We start from the raw sequence: 19,625 nt of genomic DNA on the forward strand, positions 1-19,625 counted from the left end.
TCCAGTCAACGTTGTAACCAGGCACCCTTGTCTTAATTTACGCTCAGGTCCTAACCCCTTCACGTCTCTGCTCCAGCCACAACCCAATCAGACATCCCAAACATTCGAGCAGACGATCAGTTGTCATAAGAGGTTTCATTGACGACTAGTGCACCATCGATAATGGTTTCCCTCCCTATGTTTATAGCCATTACTCATTGGTGTATTCTCTCTCTACTTCTCTACTTGATAAATTGTGTTTTCAAATTGATTCATTACACGTCGTTGGGAACTTCATATGGCATCAATACGCATATTCTGTCTTGGAAGAGATTTATACTTGCATCAACCCATGAATTCCCTCATAATGTAAGCAGTTTAGTGCTTAATCTGGTTGCCAAACTTTTAAATGATGGGTCAGCAGTAGATTGGATGGAAAATATAAGTTTTGGTTTGCGAACAAGCATCAAAACGATGTAGAATTTGTATGTCTTTCGAGTTTGATTTTTCTCCCTTGTTTTCTATGTTGCTAGGTTTTCAACTGTTTCTTATTTGGTTTTCCTCAAAACTGGAAAAGCTATGCCGTAAATTTGTTTAGGGATGAATCAACTATTGGCACTGATTTGAGTAGTGTCGTTCCTAAAAATGTATCTTCAATAGATTCTGAGATCTTCTTTGATGGCAAATATTTAGATGACGTTGAATGATTTACTTCTATAATTATTTGTATTAACACGTCTTATAGTTGTTTGATATTTTATCATTTCTTATTTCCAATCTCTTTTTATATCCAGCTTGATGTTTTAAGTGTTACAAGTCAAGAAAAATCTCTCCTATTTTCTTTAAAACCCTTAAACGAAGCATTTGGAGCTCATGGGAAGCCACATCTTGAAGTTGAATGGCATGATTCTAAAACTACATGTTAGGTTAATGCTGCTCAAGGTAGTGGCAGCATTAAGAGTGTGTGTGGTTGGAGGGAATACAAGTGTATTCCGAGAAATTTTGAGATGGGAATGTTTTATTCCCATGTTTGGTTCAAGATTTAAAAAATTATTTTTGGGTATATTTTATTCCACGGAATTGAATTACCACCAATTTAATTCCCATCTCTCCCCTGGTTATCTTTAATTCCAATAGGAATGAAATGTAAATAATGAAACAAAAAGACTAAATTATCCCAATTATTTAATACTAGATTTCACCTTCTTCATTTCTGCTTCTACCACCCTAGAGTTTTGGCGGTACGTGATATCTTTGGTTGATTTTATAGCGTTCAATTAGGTTCTATTGTTATCCAATATTGCACATATTATATGCATATTGCATGTTTTTTTTTCTGGCCCTAGTATTTCCTTTACTTTAATTTATGAAATGTATATGTCAGATTTGGTTAGCACTGAAGTTTTGTTTATACTACGTATTATTTTTCCTGTTTCATTTTTTTATGTTACCATCCAAGACCATGAGATTACAGAAATTCAGGGAGATGCATTTGTGGTTCAATAGTTAAAGGTTCTTCACCATCACTGAGCCGGTATTTCTTTTGTTGTAAATCAATAATTTCCAGTTGAAGATTTGACACATTTTAGAGGTAGGTTGAAATGTAATTGAAAATTTTGGGTCTTTATATTGAAACATTACTGTAGCACTTCTGCTCATCTAGGTCCGGTACAAAAGGGATGTAGAGTGCCTGGGATTGTTTAATGGTAGTTTGTTTAACCTCAGAATTAAACAAAATAAAAAAATAAGTATGAAATCTAAACTTTTTTGTAAACTGAGTATAAAAGAACAAGTAAATCTCTTGGATGAAAAACCAATGCAGTTTAAACAAGTTTCATTAACAAAGCAAAAGACATGGGAAGAGGGACCTAATTGGGGAAATAGACAGTCGGAGACACATTGCAATGCATGGACTCCATATTATTGTTTCTTGTTGAAAATAGCCCACGTTTGGAAGAGTCTATGCTTCTCTGTTCTGCAGTATATAAAACCTAATAATAGACAAATAGCATATTTTAGTTTTAGACCTATTGAGTTATGGTTCGTACTTCTCGGTCCTTATCAGACTAACAAAACTCTCAAATGTAACATCCCTTCTAGAAAAATACCTTGCTTAAGTCATGATATTTCTACTAAAAAAAATATTACGTAATCTTTTCTAATATTAACTACTTATTTACTCAACCTTTATATCGCGTTTTAGTTTATGAGAAAATGCCAGAAAATTTGTTTTTATTCTTTAAAGTCATATACCAAAGATGTTCAATTAATGATAATCACATAAATACTATTAATAATAAATCTTATACAGGCAAACCCAAAATAAAATGCAAATTCAACATACCACACCAACCCCTCTATATAAAATAAAATCTTAGGCAACAAGAGCGAGGAGACTCTATGAAAGTAATTGAAAGCATAAGGAAAGCCTACTAATCGGTCGCAACTTCATATTGTCTTTGATAAACCCCAATTTTGTGGTTTATCTTGTGTATAATTTAGGAGATTTTATCAACTTTTCTCACATTTATTCAATGAAATAGTATGGTTTTGTAATTCTCCTTTAATTTGTGCTTAAGTGTGAAAACATACTTTTTAGGCCTTTAATTTGCTAGTTTTAATTCACCTTTGATTCCACTAGATGCCTTGATGTGTTTGTTAGTGAATTCAGGTTGAAAAGGGCTAGGAATGGATCAAAGGTGTGAAGAGAAAAGCATGCAAAGTGGAGAATTCATGGAAAATCAAGGGTTTGTAGTGCATTCATCAATGCACACGCGTGGAGATGAGGTCACCAGGCGACGCGTACGCGTGACATGACGCGTACGTGTGAGAAGTAAAACGCCAAGCGACGTGTACGCGTACGCATCACAGCTTGCATGTGACCTCATTAAAGTGAAAATGCTGGGGCGATTTCTGAGCTTCCCAGGCCAAAATTCAAATGATTTCGGAGACTACTTCATGCAGAATTGAAGATTGGACAGGGGGCGGGAGCAACTAGTTTAGTTTTTTTCACCATGCTTTAGTTAGTTCCTAGAGAAAGAAGCTTTCTCTTCTCTCTAGAAGTAGGTTAGATATAGATTAAGATTTCTTTAGATCTAGGTTTGAATCTTGCTTTGATTTACTTTTCCTTTCTAATTTCTTGTTCCTTTACCTTTGCTTTCCTAGTTTAGTATTTTACTCTTTGTATTTCTTTACTTGTTGTTGATGCACTCTTGTTCCTTTTATTTTCCTTTAATGCAATTTTTGTTTGATTTCTTTTAATATTTAATTGCATTGTTGTTGTTAATTTCCTTGTAATTGGTAGTTGTAGATTTATATTTCTTGAAATTTTATTTTACTTTCTTTTTATGCCTTCCAAGTGTTTGACAAAATGTTTGGAAGGATGTTAGAGTAGATTTTTATGTTGTTGGCTTGGGATGGTAACTTAGGTGAACTTGAGTTACTAACGTCCAAGTGATTGATAATTGGTGTCCATTGACTCTAGCTTCCACCAAGTTAATTAGTGAGGTGGCTAGGACTAATGCATTAGGATTGATAAAGCTCATTTGACTTTCCTTCACTAGTTAGAGGATGACTTAATGGGATTGATCCTTGCAATTATCATGTTGTGGTTAGTAACAAGGATAAAGATCTTAACCATCAACCCTTGCTAAGACCTTTTTACATTTGAGTTCCATTTACTTTCTTGCAATTTACATTTCTTGTCCCTTATTCAAACCCCAAAATATACAACCCATAACCAATAATTAAGAACACTTCCCTGAAATTCCTTGAGAGACGACCCGAGGTTTAAATACTTCGGTTATTTTTATTGGGATTTGTACTTGTGACAAACAAATTAAATTTTGATTGAGGATTGTTTGTTGGTTTAGAACTATACTTGCAACGAGATTTCATTGAGAAATTATATATCGACAATTTTTCTTATATCAAATGGCGCCGTTGCCGGGAAATTGCAAATGTGTGCCTTGTTATTGGTTATTGTACATATGTTAATATTGTAAATAGCTTGATTTTTGGATTGCTTGTTAGTTTTTGCTAGTTTTAGGACTTTGTTTCGTTATTTCTTGTAGCTTTTATCTCTATTTTCTCTTTTTACTATGAATTCTCACCCTTTTGGCTATGAGTGTGGTTACAATTATGTTGTAGAAAATGGGAATTTCAATGAGAATATGCATCAAGGATGGAACAATCAAAGGTGGGAGGAGCCTCAAGCTTATGGACAACCTTCTTGGCAACAACCTCTGCCGGTTTCTTATAGGTATAATTCCACTCCTAATACATATCAATCTAATGGATGTGGTGCTCCTCATTGTGGTCGTCAACAACCACCACCATATGCCTATGAACCTCATCCTCAACATAGCCCTCAACTATACTCACAAACCCCTTTTTACCAAACACCTTCCTATAACCCATATTCATCATATAACCAATTACCTTTACCTCATCCTTGCGACCATTATGTAAGAAAATCCTTAGAGCCACCACAATTCCAATACAATTACTCCCAAGAATCACCTCAATACACACCATCTCCATATTTCTACTAAGAAGAACCACCTTCCTATTATGAACCCTTTTTCCAAAATAATGAACCTTCCTACCCACCCCAATCTCCAATAGATGAAACCCTTGGTCTTATCCTTCAAGGGCAAGAAGAGATGAAAATGGAGGTACTAGAATTCACGGCCGCCTTGGAGAGGTAGTAAATCGATTAACCTCCCAATGTTTGAGCACTCAAGGAACTCCCATGGCCACATGTGGAGAATCAATTGAAGAGCGTAGCATGAGGGAGAGATTGGAAAATCCGGTGGAGAAGGAGGAGTTAGATTTTGTATTGGAACAATTAGAGGAAGCTATGATTGTTGAAGAAGAGGAAGAAGTGGTTGAAGATTTAGGAGATGTTGAAAGTCCATGGGAATGTAGAATCATGGAGCCCTCTTCCAAGAAGCTTGAAATTGATGTTGAGGAGGGTGTATGATGAGCGGATATTTTATACGCTTTTTTGGGTTAATTTCATATAGTTTTTAGTATGTTTTAGTTAGTTTTTAGTTTATTTCCATTAGTTTTTAGAAAAAAATCATATTTCTGGACTTTACTATGAGTTTTGTGTTTTTCTGTAATTTCAGGTATTTTTCTAGCTGAAATTGAAGGAGCTGAGCAAAAATCTGATTCAGGCTGAAAAAGGACTACTGATGCTGTTGGATTCTGACCTCCCTGCACTCAAAGTGGATTTTCTGGAGCTATAGAACTCAAAATGGCGCGCTTCCAATTGGGTTGGAAAGTAGACATCCAGGGCTTTCCAGCATTATATAATAGTTCATACTTTGCTCAAGGATAGACGACGTAAACTGGCGTACAACGCCAGTTCTCTGCCCAATTCTGTCGTCCAACGCCAGAAAAGGATTAAAAGTTGGAGTTCAACGCCAGAAATGGATCCAAACCTGGCGTTGAACGCCCAAAACAGCCTTATGCACGTGAATTGCTTAAGTCTCAGCCCCAGCACACACCAAGTGGGCCCCAGAAGTGGATCTCTGCACCATCTATCAGAGTTTACTCATTTTCTGTAAACCTAGGCCACTAGTTTAGTATTTAAACAACTTTTAGAGACTTATTTTGTATCTCATGACATTTTTAGATCTAAACTTTATACTCCTTGACGGCATGAGTCTCTAAACTCCATTGTTGGGGGTGAGGAGCTCTGCTGTGTCTTGATGAATTAATACAAGTATTTCTGTTTTCCATTCAAACATGCGTGTTCTTATCTAAGATATCCATTCGCGTATAACTATGGAGAAGGTGATGATCAGTGACACTCATCATCTTCCTCAATCCATGAACGTGTGTCTGACAATCACCTCCGTTCTACATCAGATTGAATGAATATCTCTTAGATTCCTTAATCAGAATCTCCGTGGTATAAGCTAGATTGATGGCGGCATTCATGAGAATCCGGAAAGTCTAAACCTTGTCTGTGGTATTCCGAGTAGGATTCAGGGATTGAATGACTGTGATGAGCTTCAAACTCGCGAGTGCTGGGCGTAGTGGCAGACGCAAAAGGAGGGTGAATCCTATTCCAGCATGATCGGGAACCTCAGATGATTAGCCGTGCTGTGACAGAGCATTTGGATCATTTTCACAAGAGGAGGGGATGTAACCATTGACAACGGTGATGCCCCAACACACAGCTTGCCATAGAAGGACGTGCGTGCGTGAATCAGAGGACAGAGGAAAGCAGAGATTCAGAAGACAAAGCATCTCCAAAACTCCAACATATTCTCCATTACTGCATAACAAGTAACTTCTAACCCATGCTCTCTTGTTTACTCGCAATTTAACTGATAAATACAATTGACTTCCTGACTAAGAATTGCAAGATAACCATAGATTGCTTCAAACCAACAATCTCCGTGGGATTCGACCCTTACTCACGTAAGGTATTACTTGGATGACCCAGTGCACTTGCTGGTTAGTGGTACGAGTTGTGAGAAGTGTGATTCGCAATTCGTGCACCAGTGTACAACCTCCAAAGCATATCGTAGTTGGAGACTTCAAAGAGGTTGATCAAGAGATGGATTCAATCATTGATGAATTCCTATCTACAATTGAATCCTCTCCCAATGGACTTGACGTAGAGATTAAAGAGGAAGAGGTTGAAATTGAAGAAGCTTGCTTAGAGGTGGAGGTAATCAAGGAAGAACACAAGGGAGTAGAGCTTGCAAGACCAATAGAAACACCTCTCCCAAGCCATCACCATCCATTCTTTCATTAGAGTGGGTAAATCTCTTATCCATAAGCTTTATGATTCCACTTGAATATGATTTGTTTGAGACGGATGAAAAACTTTGAGCTCTTTGTGGCTTTAAGAGCAAAAGGGAGATGGTTAGTGGTTGGCATTGTGAATCAAAGTTCATGATGGTGTTCAAGGCTTAATAGCAAGGGTTGGTGTAGAGCTAGATTGCTTGGGTCTAGGAGGATGTTTGGTCGCTTAAGTGAGAATTCTAAGGTCATGCCACCCAAATGGATTAATGATGATCAACTTGAAGACAGGTGTAGAAACAAGATTTGGGATCCGAGAATACATGAGGATCAATTTTTGGATCCCTTAACTTGTGCAGAACTCCATCAAAGCTTGGAGCTATTAATTTCGAATGATGGAGCCTATTGGAAGTCCAAGCATTGGTGGATGTTCAAGGATGGATTCAAGCACAAGCCACCTTGATGAGGAGCTTCCCATAAGTCCAACTTAAGGACAATAAATAAAAGTGCTAGGTCGGAGACAACCCACCATGGTAACCTCTTTTCATTTTTCTCTCTTGTACATATTGGTAAATTAGTTTAATTTCATGTTTTGTTTAGTTTATTTAGTAGTCTAGTATGTTAAATAAGGTTTTGTGGTGTTTTGGTAGCTCTTTGGAGGTTTGGAATGCTTGGTTTGGTGCAAGAACTTGAAAAAATTTTTGAAAAATAGAGCACCATGCCACGCGTACGCGTGGCCCCAAAATTTTCACCTCCCGTACAAATTCTAGAGAGTTATGCGAGTTTTGGGCTTGAATTGTGCATTTAGCATAAAGTCCACCCATGCGTACGCGTCGCACCCATTTCATGTCACCACGCTTACACGTGACACACGCGTACGTGTGGGTTGCCTTGTTTCAGCACCCTTCTTTTCTTCTTTTCTTTCCATTTCTTTCCTTTTTCTCTCTCTTCTCTTTTTTTTCCACCTTTCAATCATTACCCAACACTACCAACCACCATATAACGCCATTTCTTTTAGTTGGTTAGTTAGTTAGTTTAATTTTTGTTTAATTTTCTATTTTTTATTATAAGTGTTGGATTATTAATTTTGTTTTCTATCTATTTTTTTTATTACCGATAAGATGTTATTTTAACATGATTGTTGTTAAATTTCATTGTTGGATTCTTTGTTGAGGTTACAAATTGTTACTTGGTTTGAGTTCTTAATGCTTAATTTTGTGAATACCAAGTACATGTTACATTTCCTTCAAACTTTCTAAGTCTTTTGAATTGCATTTTTTGGCTTCCATTCATTCATCATCTATTGTTAGGCAATAGTATATTATCAATACTTTTTGTTAGGTGATGATTGTTTATGATTGACCCTTATTTACATCACATATTTCATGCATTGAGATTTTGGAATTGTGAGATTGGATTGAAAGCTTACCTAGTGACATATTTTTGAGCTTTGTAAAGCCTTGTGAACCATGCTTGCTATGTGATTGATTTTAACTCTTATATCTCTTTTCATAAATTCCATAGCATCTATGTCTTCCACCTCTATATCACTTAGGTGTTGCAAACAACTTCAATATGTGTCATTGATTGATGTGTAAGTTTCATATTCTATTTTGTTCATTAAAGCTACCTTGCACGTCAATCAATGTCCATTAATTATCTAATTTCACCATTGCTTGATTTTTGCTTGAATGCTTTTATGTTTCTTTATTTCTTGTTTGGTTGTCTTAACCTACAAGTTTTCTTTGAAGTATTTCAAGCACACTAGAATAAGTGAAGTGCATGCTTCTGATGATAAGTCATCTTATGCTAGTTTCACAAGAATTTTTCATTAGTTTCATTAGATTTTATGCACTTTCTTGCACAATAAGTAAGTGATTTGAGTGGATTTTCATGATTATTTTGAATCAATCAAACATCATTTATTTTACACAAAATCATAGATTTTATGCTAGAATTAATTGATTTCATGAACAATGCAAAGACCGTGTGAATTTGGTGAGACTTTGATTGCTTGTTTGGTTGCTTGTAGGTGAAGAAATGAAGAGAAAGGGGATGCAATCAGTAAAGCGTTGCGTTCAAAAAGGAAGCGCCACGCTCAATAGCCAACACAGCTAGCGTTCACTTCGGAAGTGAGCGCCACGTTCACTTTTTCACCTTTTTCGTGGATTTCAGCCTGGGAGCCAAGTCCTCGTGCCATCTGTACACTAGGAGCATTTAAATAATGAATGTAGCACTCAACAAGGGAGCGCTGGCCAAGGAACTAAGGCGCGCTCAAATAAGGAGCATAGCGCTCACTAAGGCAGCGCTCCAAGTGAAGAAAGATAGGGCTCAAACAAAGGAACGTAGCATTCACTAAGGGAGCGCCAGGAAGGAAAATTGGCACGAGGGATGCACACCAAGGGAGAAGTGAATGCAACGTTCACTAAGTGCACTGAGCGCTCCACTGGGAGCACAAAATGCATCCTGATCCACTTGAACCAAGAAAAACCGGAGCCACTTCTTCAAGGCCAAACCAAAAAAAGCCCACTCCAAGTTTTGATGACTGAAAATAGAAAGTGTATAAATAGGAGAAATTTTGATTTGAGGAGGAATTTTTCTCATTTTTTAGCTTTCTCTCTTTTAATTTTCCTTTTTAGAATTTGGAGGAATTGGGATCAGATCTAAGTTTTCTTTCTGTTTGTTCTTTCTTCTGCAACTTCTATTTTTCTGTTTTGGGTTTTGAACTTAGATTGAAGAACTCCACTGAAATTCTTCATTTGAGAATCATCTTTTACTTTTCCTTTTTATAGTTCTAAGAATTGGAAATTGAATCTAAATCTTCTTTTCTGTTTTCATTTAATTTCTTCTGCAATTTCTTCCTTTTTGTTTTGACAAGAGAACAATTGAGCTTTAGACTTTCTTTCTGATTTTGTTACTTTGCCGAAATTGTCAATTTCTTTTTAGGATTTCATATTTGATCTAAGTTTTCTTGCTGTTTTGTTTCTTCAAGCAATTTTCCATTTCTGTTTTGCTATTAAGATCCTGATCTGAATCTCTTCATCTCATAGCTCTCTGATTTATTTGAATTTAAATTTTCTAGTTCAATTTGAATCCCAACACCTAAATCCCTTTATTCCTCATGCAATTTAGATTCAGCAATTTAAGTTTCTTGCACTTTAAGTTTCAGTCATTTACCTTTCTTGCAATTTAAGTTTCAGCTTGTTTACTTTCTTGCTCTTTGAGTTTTTGCAATTTACTTCTTCTGCACTTTAAGATTCATCCAATTTTCATTCTGTATTTTAGTTTACATGCAATTTTACTTCTGTTAATCAAGTTTCACTCAAATCATCAAATATTCACTTAACTAAATTCATCACCTAACTAAAGTTGCTCAATCCATCAATCCCTGTGGGATCGACCTCACTCTTGTGAGTTATTAATACTTGATGCGACCCGGTACACTTGCCGGTGAGTTTGTGTGGAATCATTTTTCCCTCATCAAGTTTTTAGCGCCGTTGCCAGGGATTGATTTAGATTGACAATGATTAAGTAGGGTGATAATCTAGATTAAGCATTTTTTTTATTTCTCTTTCCTTTTGATCAAGCACATTAACTATTTGAGACTTTTTCTCTACTAATCCTAACTGTACTCAAGCTACAGAGTGCTCTATTTGTGTTTCTTGTTGTTTTGGTTGCATGTCAGGAGGGAGAAGAAGTGAACCCACATCTTTTGATCTTGAGCCAGAGAGAACACTCTTAAGGTTGAGAAGAGAAGCAAGAGGGAAGGGAGTTGTGGGAGAAGAGGAATCAGAGGAAGAAAACCAAGAGATGGAAGGGAATGTCCCTAATCCACCAGAAGGAGTGGCTAACAATAATGGCCATCCTCAAAGGAGAGTTCTAGCTTCCTACACCTTCCCTAATCCAAGGCACTATAGGAGTAGCATACTTACTCCAAATATTAATGCAAACAACTTTGAATTGAAGCCTCAACTCATCACTTTGGTGCAGAACAACTGTTCTTATGGAGGAGGTCCCTTGGAAGATCTAAACCAGCACCTATCCACCTTTCTGATGATATGTGACACAATGAAGACAAATGGTGTACATCCAAACATATATAAGTTGCTGCTATTCCCATTTTCATTAAAGGACAAAGCTGTTCAATGGTTGGAGGCATTTCCAAAAGAAAGCATCAACAATTGGGAAGATCTAGTGAGCAAGTTCCTAGCCAAGTTCTATCCTCCCCAAAGGATCATCAGACTGAAGACAGAGGTACAAACATTCACTTAGATGGATGGAGAGTCATTGTATGATTCCTGGGAGAGATACAAAGCTTTAATCAGGAAGTGCCCACCAGAAATGTTCAGTGAATGGGATAGACTCCAAAACTTCTATGAAGGACTGACACTGAGAGCTCAAGAGGTACTTGACTATTCAGCAGGAGGCTCAGTGCAACTCATGAAGACAGCTGAGGAAGCTCAAAATTTGATAGACACTGTGACAAACAACTAATACTTCTATGGTCATAAAAGGCAATGCCAACCAGCTCAAAGGAAGGGTGTATTGGAGCTGGAAGGTGTGGATACCATCTTGGCACAAAACAAGGTGATGCGTCAACAGATCCAACAACAGATGGAGATAATGGCCAAGAGGACTGATGGTCTTCAAGTTGCAGTAGTGAACACTCCAAATCAACCACCAGCTGGGTGGGGGCAGAATGAGGAAATCTATGAAGAGCAGCAGCATGAGCAAGTCCAAGGAGTTGGACAAAATGAGTTCCATGGAGATACCTACAACTCATCCTGGAAGAACCACCCCAATTTGAGGTGGGGAGACAACCAAAACCAGCAGCCTTGGCAGAGAAACTCAATCCAGAACAATTCCAGAAATACAAACCATCAAAACCATCAAAACACTAACCAAAACTAATACAGAAAACCATAAAATAATCAACCCCAACCCAACTACTATCCACCCAACAACTCATCCACTAACCAAAATAACTATCATCCACCCTTAACATCCCATAATCAACCACAACCACCAGAAGAAGCTCAAAGGATCTCCAACTTGGAGATGATGATGGAAAAAATGATCAAGCATCAGGAATTGGCCAACAAGAACCATGAAGCTTCACTGTGGAATCTAGAGAGGCGAATTGACCAATTGTCCAAGCAAATAGTGGCTGAAAGAGCACCCAATGCATTACCAAGTGACACCATTTCCAACCTCAAAGAAGAATGCAAAGCAATCTAATTAAGGAGTGAAAAAACCTTAGTAAATGACAAAAAAACTAACAAGAAGCCTGTGGAGAATGATGAGGCCAGCAGCAAGGAAGAAGTGACACTTAAGGAGAAGGACCAAGAAAAGGTCAGGGAGAAAGAGGAACAGCCACAAGCTTCAAAGAAGGGAAAGCAAATCATGGAGGAGTGGTGGACGAAATTGTGATTCACACTTTTCACAACTCCGCACAACTAACCAGCAAGTGCACTGGGTCATCCAAGTAATAACTTACGTGAGTAAGGGTCGATCCCATGGAGATTGTCGGCTTGAAGCAAGCTATGGTCATCTTGTAAATCTCAGTCAGGCGGATTCAAATGGTTATGATTGTTGATAATTAAAAGATAAATAAAACATAAAATTAAATAAAGTTACTTATGTAATTCATTGGTGGGAATTTCATATTAGCGTTTGGAGATGCTTTGTTGCTTCTGAACCTCTGCTTTCCTATTGCCTTCTTCCAACCATGCGTGCTCCCTTCCATGGAAAGCTGTATGATCCTCTCGGATGAAAAATACCAGGTACGATATCTGTACAGCTAATCAACTGTCGGATTTCTCGTTTTGGATGAAAAATACCATGTACAGCTACCGCATGGCTAATCATCTGTTGGTTCCCGCTAGCGTCGGAATAGGACCCTTATCCTTTTGCACATTGTCACTGTGCCCAACATTCGCAGGTTTGAAGCTCGTAACAGTGATCCCTTCCCAGATTCTACTCGGAATACCACAGACAAGGTTTAGACATTCCGGATCTCAGGAATGCTGTCAATGGTTCTAGCCTATACCACGAAGATATTAATCTCACGGACTCGGTCCGTGTATTAGATACCCAATAGAATATACTCTGGCTATCGTTCAATGACTATGTTGAACATCATGTAGACCGCTTGTGGTTGTCAGGCACGCAGATCTTGGCAAACCGAGTAACGAAGATAGTGGGTGATTGTCACGGGTCACCCCGTCATTCTGACTTAACTGAATTAAGTACAAGAGTATATCTTGGAGAAGAAGTAGGCGTGAATTGAAAGAAAAACAATAGTACTTCCATTAATTCTTGAAGAACAGTAGAGCTCCTCACCTTAATCTATGAGGTGTAGAAACTCCACCGTAGAAAATACATAAGTGAAAAGAGGTCTAGGCATGGCCGTGAGGCCAGCCTCCAATGGAGGTTTCAATGTGTCAAAGTTACATATGATCAAAATATGATCAAAAGATATAAAATAAATCTCTAAAAGTAGTTTTTATACTAAACTAGTTACCAGGGTTTACAGAAAATGAGTAACTAAGTGCAGATAGTGCAGAAATCCACTTCCGGGGCCCACTTGGTGTGGGCTTGGGCTGAGCATTGAAGCTTTCATGTGCATAGGCGGTTCTTGGAGTTAAACGCCAGCTTGGGTGCCATTTTGGGCGTTTAACTCCAATTTTGGTGCCAGTTCTGGCGCTTTACGCCAGAAAGTTTTAGGCTGGCTTTGAACGCCAGTTTGGGCCATCAAATCTCGGGCAAAGTATGAACTATTATATATTGCTTGAAAGCCCAAGATGTCTACTTTGCAACGCAATTTAGAGCGCACCAATTGGGCTTTTGTAGCTCCAAAAAATCCACTTCGAGTGCAGGAGGGTCACAATCTAACAGCATCTGTAGTCCTTTTTCAGCCTCTAAATCAGATTTTTGCTTAGGTCCCTCAATTTCAGCCAGAAAATACCTGAAATCACAGAAAAACACACAAACTCATAGTAAAGTCCAGTAATGTGATTTTTGAATAAAAACTAATAAAAATATAATAAAAAGTGACTCAAACATACTAAAAACTATGTAAAAACAATGCCAAAAAGGGTATAAATTATCCGCTCATCACAATACCAAACTTAAATTGTTGCTTGTCCCCAAGCAACTAAAATCAAAATAGAGTCCACCCGATACATAAATGCCACAGACACATAACTGGGTGAACATTTTCAGATTGTGACTCAGCTTTGCTAGAGTCCCCAGTCAGAGGTGCCCAGAGCTCTTAAGCACACTCTTTTTGCTTTGGACCACGACTTTAACAGCTCAGTCTCAAGCTTTTCACTTGACACCTTCATGCCACAAGCACATGGTTAGGAACAGCTTGATTTAGCCGTTTAGGCTAGGATTTTATTCCTTTGGGCCCTCCTATCCATTAATGCTCAAAGCCTTGGGTCCTTTTTACCCTTACCTTTTGGTTTAAAGGGCTATTGGCTTTTTGCTCTTGCCTTTTGGTTTAAAGAGCTATTGGCTTTTTCTGCTTGCTTTTTCTTTCTTTTTCTTTATAATTTATTTCGCCATTTTTTTTCGCAAGCTTTGTTTTTCACTGCTTTTTCTTGTTTCAGGAATCAATTTTATGATTTTTCAGATCATCAATAACATTTCTCCTTTTTCATTATTCTTTCAAGAGCCAATAATTTTAACATTCATAAACAACAATATAAAAAATATGCACTGTTCAAGCATTCATTCAGAAAATAAAAAGTATTGCCACCACATCAAAATAATTAGATTATTTTCAAGATATAATTCAAAATTCATGTACTTCTTTTTCTTTTTCAAAAAACATTTTTCATTTAAGAAAGGTGAAGGATTCATAGGACATTCATAGCTTTAAGGCATAGACACTAAACACTAATGATCATGCAATAAAGACATAAACATAGGTAAAACATAAAGCATAGAAATCGAAAAACAGAAAAATAAGAACAAGGAAATTAAAGAACGGGTCCACCTTAGTAATGGCGGCTAGTTCTTCCTCTTGAAGATCTCATGGAATGCTTGAGCTCCTCTATGTCTCTTCCTTCCCTTTGTTGCTCCTCTCTCATGGACTTTTGGTCCTCTCTGATTTCATGGAGGATGATGGAGTGCTCTTGGTGCTCCATTCTTAGTTGCTCCATGTTGGAACTTAAATCTCCTAAAGAGGCGTTGAGTTGCTCCCAATAGTTATGTGGAGGGAAATACATCCCTTGAGGCATTTCAGGGATTTCATGATGAGGAATTTCCTCATGCTCTTGTTGAGGTCCATGAGTGGGCTCTCTTGTTTGCTCCATCGTCTTTCTAGTGATGGGCTTTTGAAATGAATTTCTCCATCTCCCATGACTCAGAGGTGGAAGCAATTGCCTTCCCTTTCCTCTTTTTAGAGTTTTCTCTGGTCTTAGGTGCCATTAATGGTTATGGAAAAATAAAAAGCAGAGCTTTTTCCACACCAAACTTAAAATGTTTGCTCGTCCTCGAGTAAAAGAAGAAAGAATTGAGGAGAAGAAGAAGAAACAGAGGAGATGGAGGTGAGGAGTGAATTTGGCCAAGGTTTAGTATATATGATGTGTAAAATAAAGGTGGTAAAGAGGGGTATTTATAGGGTAGGTGAGAGAGGGAATTCGAGTATGAGGGGTTGGGTTTGGGAGGGAAATAGTTTGAATTTGAATGGTGAGGTAGGTGGGATTTTATGATGGATGGATGTGAGTGGTGAAGAGATTATGGGGAAGAGGGTAGGATTTGATAGGTGAATGGTGTTTGGGGAAGAGTGTTATGGAAAGGTGTGAAGAGGGAAGAAAGGGAGGTGGGGTAGGTGGGGATCCTGTGGGGTCTGATGACATGTCATCATGTCATGTTTTTCTATGCTTTTTCCTTTGGTTTCAATAGGTTTTATGCACTTTCTTGAGCCATAAGCAAGCCAATTGGGTAGATTTTCATGCTTCCTTTGATTTAATCAACCATGTATGAATTCATGCTATTTCATGAGGTTTCATGCTATAATTGTCACATATTATGAAAGAATGAATATCTCATGATTTTGAGCATAGCTTTGATGTGTTTGGTTGATTAATGATAGGTGAAGAAAGCTTGGAGAAAGGTTGAAGCAAGAAGGAATGGCTAGGAGGAAGAGAGGACGAAAAGTTTGAGCAAAAGTTAGCCTCAAACTTTTGCACAAACTTTTGGGTGAAAAGTTAGCCCCAACGTTAGCCCCTAACTTTTGGGCTAACGTTGGCACATGCAAAACTCTCCCTGGGCACCAAAAGTTTGCGCCAACGTTAGCCCCTAACTTTTGGGCTAACGTTGGCACATGAAAATCACCCCCTGGGAGCAAAAAGTTTGCGCCAACGTTAGCCTCTAACTTTTGGGCTAACGTTGGCGCCACACACCACAACAGCTTGAAGGGGTATACTTCCAACAAGAATAACTTGAGCTACAGAGCTCCAAATGAGGTGATTCAAAAAGAAATGGAAAGTAGGAATCAAGCGCTTTCCAAGCATATATGGCACTGCATGGTGGACACTAAAATTAAGGGAGAAAACTGCCCCGCAATGTGCATAAACGAACATGGTGGCAACCTGCAGTGAGGCCAACTGACCTCTGCACCTTCAACGGAGTATAACTCGAGCTGTAGAGCTCCAATTGATGTGCTTCCAAAGGCATTGGAAAGTAGACATTCAGGGCTTTCCAACAATGTATAATAGTATGGGGTGGACAATACGTTTGAGCCTCCAGAACTGGCGTTTTCGCCAACGTTTGAGGCAAACGTTACCTCAAACGCTGCACACCAAAGCCAGCGACCATGCCCTCTTCAAATGATCATAACTTGAGTTGTAAATGTCCAATTGAAGTGATTCCAATTGGGTTAGAAGGCTGACATTCAGAGCTTTCCAACCATATATGATAGTCTATATTGGGCATAAAATTGGCAACATGACAAGAGGACAAAGTTGGCGCCATAAATGTGCATAAGGGAGGCCAACGTTGGAGCAAAAGTTAGACCCCAAACTTTTGCCCCAACGTTGGTAGCAGCTGGATATGGGTGCTGATATAAAAAGTTTGGGTAAAAGTTTGCCTCAAACTTTTACTCAAACTTTTACTCAAACTTTTGCAAACTCAACCCGGTTCAATTCGGTTCCTCTTCAAACTCCAAGAGCAATCAACCAAGGCCTTTATCAACCCAATTCCATCAAGAGCAAGGGCCCAATTGACACCACTCAAAGGCACAAGAGATAGTTAGAATAGAAATTTCATTTTAATTGTAATTTGTTTGAATTTCATTTTCATTTTGTAAAAATGCCTATAAATAGGCATCTGTTTCATATTTGTAGGTAGGCTGGCTCCATTAGGGAGCACGAGGATTTGAGAGCTCTCTTTAATTTTCTTTTCTTTGTTTTTGAGTCTTGGGTGGAGAATTGAAGGTGTTCTGTTTCATTCTCCCTCTGAGATTTCTCTCTGCTTTCTTTACTGCTTAATTGAATCGAAGTTTCTGTTAATTGCTCTTCATCTACTTTCTCTGCAATTTACATTTCCTTTGCAATTGTTCTTGTTGGATCTAGGAAGGCATTGAGATCTAGACTTGGTTATCTAGTCTCTTGGGTTCTGAGATCTTAATTCCAATTTTACATTCTCTGTTTATTGCTTTTCATGTTTATTTACATTTCTGTTTTGGTTCCGAATCAATCAAATCCATCTTTCACTTCTCTGCTTGTTGCAATTTAACTTTTCCTTGTTTAATTTTTGCAAATCCAATTCCCAATTCCCTTTACATTTAATGCAATTTATATTTCTTGTCATTTAAGATTCTTGCAATTTTAATTTCTTGCTCTTTAAGTTACTTGCCAATTTACATTCTGCAACTTTAAATTCATTGTCATTTACTTTCTGTTGGCTACAATTTCACACAATTCACTAAATGTCAGCTTGACTAAACTAATCACCCACTAAAATTGCTTGATCCATCAATCCCTGTGGGATCGACCTCACTCCCATGAGTTATTATTACTTGATGCGACCCGGTGCACTTGCCGGTTAGATTTGTGTGTTTTGGGAGAAATTCATTTTTCCACCAAAATACTCATCAAGTTTTTGGCGCCGTTGCCGGGGATTGATTAGATCAACAATGATTAAGTGGGTGAGAAGTCTAGATTAAGCATTTTCTTTATTTTTTTTCTCTGCTCTAAGTTGAAACCAAGGTGTTTGAGTTATTGCCTCACTAAGAAATTCATCTCTGAGATATGAATTTCAATTCTCCTTGGTGTTGTGTTTTACAAAATTCAAATGGAGTTCAACTCATCTTATGATCAAACAAATTTTATGGGATATTACCCATCATCACCAATCTCTAATGGTGGCTGGGAATATCACCAAGAGAATACACATTCTGAGCACTCCAATTCATGGAGATTTGCTTCAGAACCACAAGATGAGAAAGAAAATCATATGGGATATTTCCCTCCACCACAAAATGATGCAAGTCATGATTCTAATGGTGGCTGGGAAGGGAATTCTAGTGCTTCATATGATATTCATCCGAAGATATTATCACTTGACCATATTTCAACCGAAAGCCCCTTTCAAAACTCACCACCCGCACAAACTTCCATGGACCACTCGAGCCTCTCAAAGATTGAGACCATGCTTGAAAAATATGCGAAAGAAGCACAAATATTTGAGAAAAGGCAAGAAGCTTTCTTCAAAAATATGAATGGAGAAGTAGAGAAAATAAGGAGGAGCTTAGAACCACTGAGCAAGAAAAATGAAGGCCAATTGATGGATATGAAGGAGAAAGTGGAAGAGCAAGATAAGGAGGCCACTGCATCAAGTGAACTTTCAATGAAGAATGAGGTGGTTGAACCTGAAACTTCACTTGAGATGACAAGAGAACATGAAGACTCACAACTCTCACAAACCTCCCTTGACCAAAATGCCTCAACACCTGAATCCATGATTGAAAGGTATGACGAGGAGATGAAGAAATGTTGGGAAGATCGACAAACCTCTCCCATGATAGAGCTATTAAAACAAATGTTGGGTGTAAAAGAGGAAGTGGAGGAGCAAGAAAGTGAAGAAGTCATTCCAAACTCAAGTGAGGCAGAGAAGTACATAAAGGAGGAGTTCATGGAACCACCAATACAAAAGGCTCTGGATGAATACAAAACTCCAACAATCACACAACCACCAAGACTTGGATTCAAAGAAGTGAAGGCAATTGACAAAAGCACCAAGAAGAGGATTGTGACCAAACTACCAAGGACAACATTCAAGAGGAGGTCAACCACAAGCAATCCAACCCCTGGACCAATAGCAAGCAAGCTCAATCAAGCCATGTACAACAGAAAGCTTGCTGAGAGGAAACCAAGACAGGGGGCAATAGCTGAATCTTTTCCTCTCTTGAAGTCATTCCTCTTAACAAATTGGAAGAAGAGGAAGAAAGTAAAGAACAGGTAGACAGTAGGTATATTTCTTCTCCTTGCTTTGTTAAATTTCAATAAAATGGCATATGATCACATTCTAAGTTTGGTGTTGCCTTGCAACAAATTGTTTTCAATCCCGTTTGGATGATTGCATCAATTCTACATGAAGTGTCATGCTAAGATTCTAAGTTTGGTGTGCCACTTAATTTGCTATGCAATGAATCCAGCAACATCACTTGTCTGCATAATCATATTGCCTTTTACAGTGTTATTTTTTCTTTTTAGTTGGATAATTTTTGTTTTCTCTTTGTTTCATTTATTTACTTGTTTTTAATGCTTTCCTTCAGTAACTGTTTTTGTTAATACATCACCAAGACATCCTTATTCATAACAGACTCATCATTTGGTGATTGTATTTAACATATAACAGTTTCTTTTGTTTAG

Source organism: Arachis ipaensis, chromosome B3 (assembly GCF_059453495.1).
Source record: "Arachis ipaensis isolate K30076 ecotype BB chromosome B3, ASM5945349v1, whole genome shotgun sequence".
Taxonomy (NCBI): Eukaryota; Viridiplantae; Streptophyta; class Magnoliopsida; order Fabales; family Fabaceae; genus Arachis; species Arachis ipaensis.